Source organism: Asparagus officinalis, chromosome 4 (assembly GCF_001876935.1).
Source record: "Asparagus officinalis chromosome 4, Aspof.V1, whole genome shotgun sequence".
NCBI classification, from domain to species: Eukaryota; Viridiplantae; Streptophyta; class Magnoliopsida; order Asparagales; family Asparagaceae; genus Asparagus; species Asparagus officinalis.
The window spans coordinates 25,403,896-25,413,365 of NC_033797.1; the positions used below are offsets into that span (position 1 = coordinate 25,403,896).

Here is a 9,470-nt window from a genome sequence, read left to right on the forward strand (position 1 = left end):
GGGATTACTTGAATTATTCACTGTTGAAAATAAAAAACCCACATATCCATTTCTTGTGCAACTGTTCTATACTAATATAGAACGTGTGGGAACTATTGGTGGTTCTGAAAAACTCAAAACTCTTGTTAAAGGAATAGAGATTGACTTAACTACAAAGTCAATTGGTAAAATCTTCAATATTCCTTATCAAGGAGTGATGCAGCATAAACATGTACCAAAAAGGTTACAAGTACACAACCGTGTTAAGTTATAGTATTTAAGATATCGATCCCACGAGGAAGGTGATTTGTAGGAGAAAATATGAAATCGGTGCTTATGTTGTGTGCGTGACAAATAGGAGTGATAAGTGAATGTGATTGTGAAGAGATTGAGAGAGTGAAAATGGTGTGTAAATAAATGCAAAGTGTAAGTGAGAGTGTGTTTGAAAAAGAATGAGTATGATCAATAAGGTGAGAAGGAAAAAATAAATAAAATCAAGAAACAAATGAAAAATCAAGAATGAAGAACAAAATTCAAAAATAAAAGAAAATACAAAAAATTAAAGATGGTGGATTCAATTATAGATATGGATAATCTAAAATTGAACCCACTTCTTAGAAAAGGGTAATTCCCTAGAGGGTTCTAGCCTAAAGGCGAATCAAACAAAATAAAAATAAACAAAAAGAAAAATTAAACCCAAGAGGGTTCTAGCCTCAAGGTGAATAGTGTAAGAAATTAAAATCTAACTACAAAATAAATTACAAAAATCTAAACTACAAAATAAAATTGTAAGAATTAAATACAAAAAAATAAATCTACTCTATAAGCATGAAATAAATCTAAGGCAAGAGGGTTCTAGCCTCTTGGCTATTTAACAAGAAAATAAAATCTAACTATAAGTATAGAAATAAATCTAAAATAATAAGCAATAAAAGAGAAAAGAAAAGAAATGTAAACCTTCAAATAATTCTCCATCTTCATCTTCATCTTCATCTTCATCATCCAACAAAGAGAAGAAGAGAAAAATTTAAAGTGGTGAAAAAATTATTATTATTAATTGCAACTAAAGTTATAATTTTTGGAAGGCCTTCTCAATTAAGAGTAGTCCTCCTCTCCAAAAAGAGTTACAAAAATTTTCACACCCTTAACCCCTCACTCTCTACCCCTATTTATAGTGATCTTCAATGAATTTGAGCCATTGGATTTGTCTTGAGCCCCAAGCAACAATTTCCACCTTTGAATTTGGTTTTTGTTCTTCTCTAGCCCATGTGATTATCAAAATTCGGCCCATAAAGAAAAATCTACAGCTGCAGCAACCATTTGATTTATGTAAGAAAGTTTGGCCCAATGACATTTCTTTTGATTTTGAACATTTGTAGCACAAAGTCCATAAGCAAATCCGGCCTCCTATGCACACCAAGCCACAGGTCCATGAAGTTCGGCCCATTTCATTCTCCATTTGATTTTCAAATGTCAAAAGTCCAAGAAAACCCAAGTAACCGGCCTTTTGTGTGTTAGACAACTCTGCAGCTATTCATTCTAATTTCATTTTCAAAACAAAATTGAACCGGCCCATTCATTCATGTGAATTATCAAGTCCGGTCCATCTTGTTTAATTCTTTGGGCCTTTTAAAATTCAATTATTTGAATTTCTCTTATTTCTTCATTTACTCAAGGGTCTTTGTTGAGAGATGTGATTTTTGGGATTTATTCTTTATTATCCTGCAATTAAAGATAAAAGCAATTATTAGTGGTATATTTATTCATATAAAATAGATAATGAGGGTATAAAATTATAATAAAATATGATTATCAAATACCCCCACACCTAAACTTTTGCTAGTCCTCTAGCAAAGAAAATAAAGAGAAAATCATAACTCATTTTCGCAGGAATCGCGGTTGTATTAAGCACATACAACAAGCCTTTAAACCCCTAGGTTACCCTAGTGGATGAGTTATAGTCTCGTGAGGGTTTGCAGTGAATATACCCATAAAATTCGGTCAACTTGCCAAATTAAAGAAGTCAGTAAATAACTAAATTCACTTGATAACTTTTAGATAATCTAATTGGAGCCAGTTATCACTCAAGAAAACATTTTTATATATAACTCTAAGGTATATTTTTAAGAAAATCTTCTCATTGTAGCAATACAAAACCAAGCCAAACTTAGAAATTTAATTTAAAAGTTTTGAAAAGAACATGCTAACTCTTTGTTTTAAATAATTTTCAAGTTGCTTGATTTAAAATATTTTCCAAGACCATATATACAACTATAAAAAAAAAATTTAAACTCTTTCATCCTTGGTGATTTTTTTCTACTTTAACGGGCTTTCTAAGTGACCTTTTAATGAGTTTTGGGCTAATGGATCCCAACCCAATTGGGCTAAGGTCATTAAGTATGGATATACTCCTTGGGCTTAATTACTCGGTCAGCTTAGGCTTTATAAGATAGAATCACCTAGAATTCAAGAGTATTATTTTTTTTTCCTTTTTGGTGCCCATTTTTCGCACTCTTCTTTTGCAAATTTTTTTTTTTGTATATGTATATATTTTGAAAATATGTAAATCAAGACACTTTGAAAAAAATTATTTTCAACTCTAAGTTAAGCATGCAAAAATTTCATTATTTTAAATAAAAGTCCAAGTTAAGGCTTAAGTAAAGTATACTACTTTGAAAATCATTTCTTAAGAAATTTATTTAGAGTTATCATAAAAGGTGAACTTAAGTAAATAACTAACTAGGGATTAGAAAATTTCAAATTTATCAAATAAATCAATTATTACATAACTCTATCAATTTGGCAAGTGACGATATTTTTATAAATTTTTTTTAAGGAAAAGAAAAGAAAAAAAAGGAAAAAAATGTAACTAAAAATGTAAAATAAAGAGAAAAAATAACTAATTCCCACCCCCACACCTAAATTTTGCATTGTCCTCAATGCAAACTCTATGATGCATAAAGTAAAGTAGATAAGAAGTGAAGTACTTACATTTGGTCGGTTGATAAAAATCTGCAATTACCTTTGGTCTGAGGAGGATGAAATCAAAAATGTATTCTCTCTTTTTTTTCTCTTTTTTTTTCTTCTCTTTTTTTTCTTTTTTTTCTCTTTTTTTTCTTTTTTTTTTTTGAAAACTGAACAAGAAACTCTCACATGAGAGAAGAATAAATTCTTTTTATTATTCTGAAATAAAAAAATAAACAATGTAGAATAAAATATTCAACATGAAGAGTTCCTGTTCTACATTGAATCCTACCTTACTGCTGAAAATTCTTCCCCGGATTTTAAACAGATTCAGAATGATATAATCAATAATGTGAATTTCCAAGCATGTCGGGGTGTTCAATAATTCTTTCAACAAGGTAAGGTAGGTATTATTGGTGTCATGCATTTTGCATTTCTTACTGAACTTAGACTCTTGTACTGTGAATTTTTGTTTTCTAACAACCAATTCTTCTGTGAAGTTCTGAAAATTTGGTTGTTGATTATTCTCCAAGAATCTAAGTTCATCAAGAAAGAGTTCTTCAAAATTTAATTCAAAGCAGCAAATGTTTAACACAGTTTTATTATTCTCAAGGACCTGATCTGCTTCTTCTAAAAACTCTAACTCTTCAACAAAAATTTCCTCAAAACTCAAATCAGACTCTTCTTCTTCTTCTTCTGATCTTTCCTGAATGTAGTTTATTTCTAGAGGCTGATTATTTGGTTGGTCCCCTGGATTAAAAATGTTGAGATCAGCAGTCAAATTCCCAAAGGACAGCTTCATTTGACCAGTTATACTGTTGATGAGAGCATTAGAAGTAGCTAAGAACGGTCGTCCTAAGATGACAGGTGTCTGTCCTTTGGGATTGGAAACAGACTGTGTTTCCAAGACTACAAAATCTACTAGAAAAATAAAGTCTCCCACCTTAATCAGAACATCCTCTAACTCACTCATAGGGACCTTAACAGATCTATCAGCCAACTGTAAGGTGCATTTGGTTGGGTTCAGTACACCTAGACCCAATTGCTGATAAACTGAATATGGAAGCAAATTGACACTGGCCCCTAAGTCTAAAAGCGCCTTATCAATGTGAGTATTACCAATGATACATGAAATGATGGGGGAACCTGGATCTTTACGTTTCAAAGGTATGGGATTTGACAGCATTTCACTGATATTGGCGGCTAAAAAGACTTTCTTTGGAACATTTATTCTCCTCTTCTTAGTGCACAATTCTTTTAAAAATTTAGCATAAGATGGAATTTGTTCAATTACATCTAAGAGAGGAATGTTGACCTTAACCTGCTTGAATGTCTCTAGGATTTTCTCCTCCTGAGGAGAGTGTTTCCTAGACCTGAGTCTATCTGGAAAGGGAGCAACCGGTCTAAATCTATCAAAAGCAGGCTCAGGTTCGGGTTCAGGTTCTTGGTCATCTGAGGGGAGTGATTGTTGAATAGATTCATCAGAAGGAGAAGGAGAAGGAATTTGTACAGGATCAAGAGTTTGACTTGGAGGAGTTCTCACTTGATTATCAACCTGTCTACCTGACCGAAGTGAATGGATTGCATTCACTTGGGCTTCATAGGATGAACTGCATCCTGTGTTCTTAGGGTTGACCACAGGTTGACTCAGAAATTTTCCTTTCTCTCTTTCACTCACGGCACTAGCTAGTTGACCAAGTTGGGATTCTAATCTAGCTATAGCTTGAGTGTTGGAGTTGAGCATTTGTCCGGTTGATTGCATGAAGGAATTCAGCGTGCTAGACGTTTGAGTCAACATATTCGTGGTTTGAGTAGAGGCCTTAATTATGGTTTCTAAACCCCTTTCCAAGACATTGAGACGTTTATCTTGATCTGGATTGTGAGGAGTTTGAATTACAGCTTGATGAGGAGGAGACTGATTTTGATACGGCAGATTGGGTTGTTGAAATTGTGAATGAGAATTGAATGGAACTGTGTTTCCCCTAGGAAAATGTTGGGTCGAAGCGGGAGTGAAATTTTGAGTTCCGGGAGAATTTCCTAGATTCCATGCAAAGTTGGGATGATTTCTCCAACCTGGATTGTAGGTTGGAGAAAATGGATCATTTCTAGGGTGCTGGAATGCAGCGTTCATCTGTTCTAATGAATGATTGTTTCCTAAGAGAGGGCATTCCTCTGAAACGTGGGTAGGAGACTGACAATTATGACATCCTGGGAAAGAAACATGATTGAGTTGAGCTGGAGCTCGTTCCTTAATTTCTAAGGCGGTGAAACCCGCATCTCAAGTTCAAAATGCAGGGTCCACCCCCACATTCCAGAAGCAGGATTATGGCACATACCTTCACACAGGTCCTGCATGGAAAATCCGTTCAACCAAGCTGCTTTCGAAGCGAGTGCAGAGAACAACTCCTTTGTGACAAGGAATCAACAGCTCCAAGATCAGAGTTGAGATCCAAAGTATTCCGAAAATTCGTCCCAGTCAACCGCTGTTTGTGGGAAAATTTGCAGTAAAAGAAACGAAGAAAAATTGATTTGTATTCCTTTAATCTCAGTTACAATTGGATTTCCTGATTACATAATTCTGGGTTCTTCACGGTGGCGATGAGATGCCTCCCTCGAATGCTCGCGTCGAGTTTGCTTCTCGTTGACGATCCGATGTCTTGTTTCACTGGAACGTGATCTTCTCCTAACGATTTGACGTTGTGGAGAACTTGCGTGGCAAGTTTAAAACTCTTGATGAGTTGATTTAACCGAAAGTCGGTTATAAGCCAAGGATGAAGAAGATCTTGTTGCTGATCTCCAAAGCTCCAACCGAAGGATGAAGGATCCTCTTTTCGCTGCCAAGAAGTTTCAACCGACCGCCTCGAAAGATCCAGCCCCGAAACCCGAAAGATCCAGCCCTGATCTGATTATCAAAAATCCGATCCTTAACTCTGTTGAGTTTGTTGTTATTTATAGGGGATTAAGGGGTGTAACCACCTCCTTAATTCGCTCCTAAGTGGGGCTAATGGGATGTAACCGCCCCTTAAATCACTCCTGAGTGGAGTTGTGATCCCCTCAGATCGTGGGAAACGGTTTTGAAACTGTTCAGCTCGTGTTTGAACGAGTCAAACGCAAAATCCGCGTTCTGGCGTGAATTCTGCATTCAAACGCAGTGATTGGAAGCTCGGATGCAGCGATTGGAAGCTCGGACGCAGCGTCTTATTGGAAGCTGCGTTTGGCGGCTTGAAAGCTGCGTTTGGCAGCAGATGGCAGCTGCGTTTGGCAGCGCTTGGAGCTGTGTTGAGCAGCAGATAGTACTAGAGGGTGATCAAAGATCAATTAAGTACCTCTTTCCTTGCGGAGCGCTTTACGCAACCCCTAAACCTTGCCTTAGACACCAACTAATCTGAGAAAACTTAAACCGGTTCACTTAAGGATTTCTTGTTCCTTATTGAGCTCGAATCCTTAGGGGCCAACGTCTAATGAGTTTTATTAGGCTTGGGTGGTGTAGTGAGGAATTAGTGATTTTTGGGCTAAGGAAAGGGTGATGAAATCCCTCACCTTATCTTGATTATGGGGTTTTGCCCTTAAAAATATTTTTAAGTGTGTGTCAAATCAAGATGCTCAAATCACTTGGTGAATTCCTACACTATATGAAATGCAACCCTATGAATTAAAAGCAACTAAAAAGGATGGAAAAGAAAAATCTTTTTTTTTAATTAGGGTTAACAATCAAACAAATGAGAAGGGGGGATTTGTTTGAATTTATTATCTTGTTAGTAAATGTCAAAGTAGATGGTGAATTTTATTATGGTCAACGAAAAATAAATTTTTTTTAAATCCTAATTGTCTCTAATTGTGAAGAAGTAGCTAAAGGGTGGAATTAAAAACTAGAAAGAGGACTTACCCGAAAGCAAATCTTCAAATCCTAGCTCTCCAATCCGCGATCTTCAAGCTCCAAGCGTTTTCTTCACAAAAAAAACACACAAGTTAAAGAACATAAATAATTAAAACCTACTTAAGCACCTTCCCCGGCAACGGCGCCAAAAACTTGATGCGGCATAAACATGTACCAAAAAGGTTGCAAGTGCACAACCGTGTCAAGTTATAGTATTTAAGATATCGATCCCACGAGGAAGGTGATTTGTAGGAGAAAATATGAAATCGGTGCTTTTCTTGTGTGCGTGACAAATAGGAGTGACAAGTGAATGTGATTGTGAAGAGATTGAGAGAGTGAAAATGGTGTGTAAATAGATGCAAAGTGTAAGTAAGAGTGGGTTTGAAAAAGAATGAGTATGATCAATAAGGTGAGAAGGAAAAAATAAATAAAATCAAGAAACAAATAAAAAATCAAGAATGAAGAACAAAATTCAAAAATAAAAGAAAATGCAAGAAATTAAAGATGGTGGATTCAATTATAGATATCGATAATCTAAAATTAAACGCACTTCTTAGAAAATGGTGATTCCCTAGAGGGTTCTAGCCTAAAGGCGAATCAAACAAAATAAAAAAACAAAAAAAAAAACTATAAACCCAAGAGGGTTCTAGCCTCAAGGTGAATAGTGTAAGAAATTAAAATCTAACTACAAAATAAATTGCAAAATCTAAACTACAAAATAAAATTGCAAGAATTAAATGCAAGAAAATAAATCTACTCTATAAGCATGAAATAAATCTAAGGTAAGAGGGTTCTAGCCTCTTGGCTATTTAACAAGAAAATAAAATCTAACTACAAGCATAGAAATAAATCTAAACTAATAAGCAATAAAAGAGAAAAAGAAAGAAATGTAAACCTTCAAATAATTCTCCATCTTCATCTTCATCTTCATCTTCATTATCCAACAAAGAGAAGAAGAGAAAAATTTAAAGTGGTGAAAAATTATTATTATTAATTGCAACTAAAGTTATAATTTTTGGAAGGCCTTCTCAATTAAGAGTAGCCCTCCTCTCCAAAAGGAGTTACAAAAATTTTCACACCCCTAACCCCTCACTCTCTACCCCTATTTATAGTAATCATCAATGAATATGAGCCATTGGATTTGTCTTGAGCCCCAAGCAACAATCTCCACCATTGAATTTGCTTTTTGTTCTTCTCTACCATAAGAGGCCCAATTGATTTATCAAAATCCATGTAAGAAAGTTTGGCCCAATGACATTTCTTTTGATTTTGAACATTTGTAGCACAAAGTCAATAAGCAAATCCGGCCTCCTATGCACACCAAGCCACAGGTCCATGAAGTTCGGCCCAATCACATTTGATTTTCAAATGAAAATCTGCAGCAATTAAGTCTCCATCATGTCTGGCCCAAAGCAATTTCTGTAGCAGCATGATTTTCTCATTTGATTTAGAGCTGCAGCAAAGTCCAAGTCCCATTCAAAGATTTTAGCAAGTCTGGTCCAAAAATAAAAATGTAAATCTCCAAGCTAATCTCTATCCCAAGCCATCAGGTCCGGTCCACATGGAAGTAAATCCAAAGCTGCAGCATTTCATTTGATAATCCGGCCCATATGAAAGTCCGGCCCAATGGAGCAAATTCAACTCTCTAAGTAGCAATTAAATGAGAGCTCATGGGTGTTTTGTTGATGGGCTTTGGGCCTTCAAGCTTGAGAAAATTCTCTTGTGAAAAAAATGAGTTGCCATGGACATTTGGGATATTTGGGCTTTTGGGTTTTTTTTTTAATTCAAATATTTCCTTTGGCTTCTTGAATTTCTCTTATTTCTTCATTTACTCAAGGGCCTTTGTTGAGAGATGAGATTTTTAGGATTTATTCTTTATTAACCTGCAATTAAAGATAAAAGCAATTATTAGTGGTATATTTATTCATATAAAATAGATAATGAGGGTATAAAATTATAATAAAATATGATTATCAAATACCCCCACACCTAAACTTTTGCTAGTCCTCTAGCAAAGAAAATAAAAAGAAAATCCTAACTCACTTTCGCAGGAATCGCGGTTGTATTTAGCGCATACAACAAGCCTTTAAACCCCTAGGTTACCCTAGTGGACGAGTTGTAGTCTCGTGAGGGTTTGCAGTGAATATACCCACAAAATTCGGTCAACTTGCCAAATTAAAGAAGTCAGTAAATAACTAAATTCACTTGATAACTTTTAGATAATCTAATTGGAGCCAGTTATCACTCAAGAAAACATTTTTATATATAACTCTAAGGTATATTTTTAAGAAAATCTTCTCATTGTAGCAATACAAAACCAAGCCAAACTTAGAAATTTAATTTAAAAGTTTTGAAAAGAACATGCTAACTCTTTGTTTTAAATAATTTTCAAGTTGCTTGATTTAAAATATTTTCCAAGACCATATATACAACTATAAAACATTTATTAGTTTTTTTAACTCTTTCTTCCTTGGTGATTTTTTCTACTTTAACGGGCTTTCTAAGTGACCATTTAACGAGTTTTGGGCCAATGGATCCCAACCCAAATGGGCTTAGGTCATTAAGTATGGAAATACTCCTTGGGCTTAATTACTCGGTCAGCTTAGGCTTAATAAGATAGAATCCCCTTGAATTAAAGAGTTTTTTTTTT

The 9,470-nt window shown here is 34.9% G+C and overlaps 1 protein-coding gene across 1 annotated transcript in view; it reads right to left on the reverse strand.

The window, feature by feature from the left end:
• The window catches only part of LOC109838375, a 71,050-nt gene that overhangs the window by 51,477 nt on the left and 10,103 nt on the right, over nucleotides 1–9,470 (reverse strand). The gene's annotated exons all lie outside the window — the stretch shown is intronic.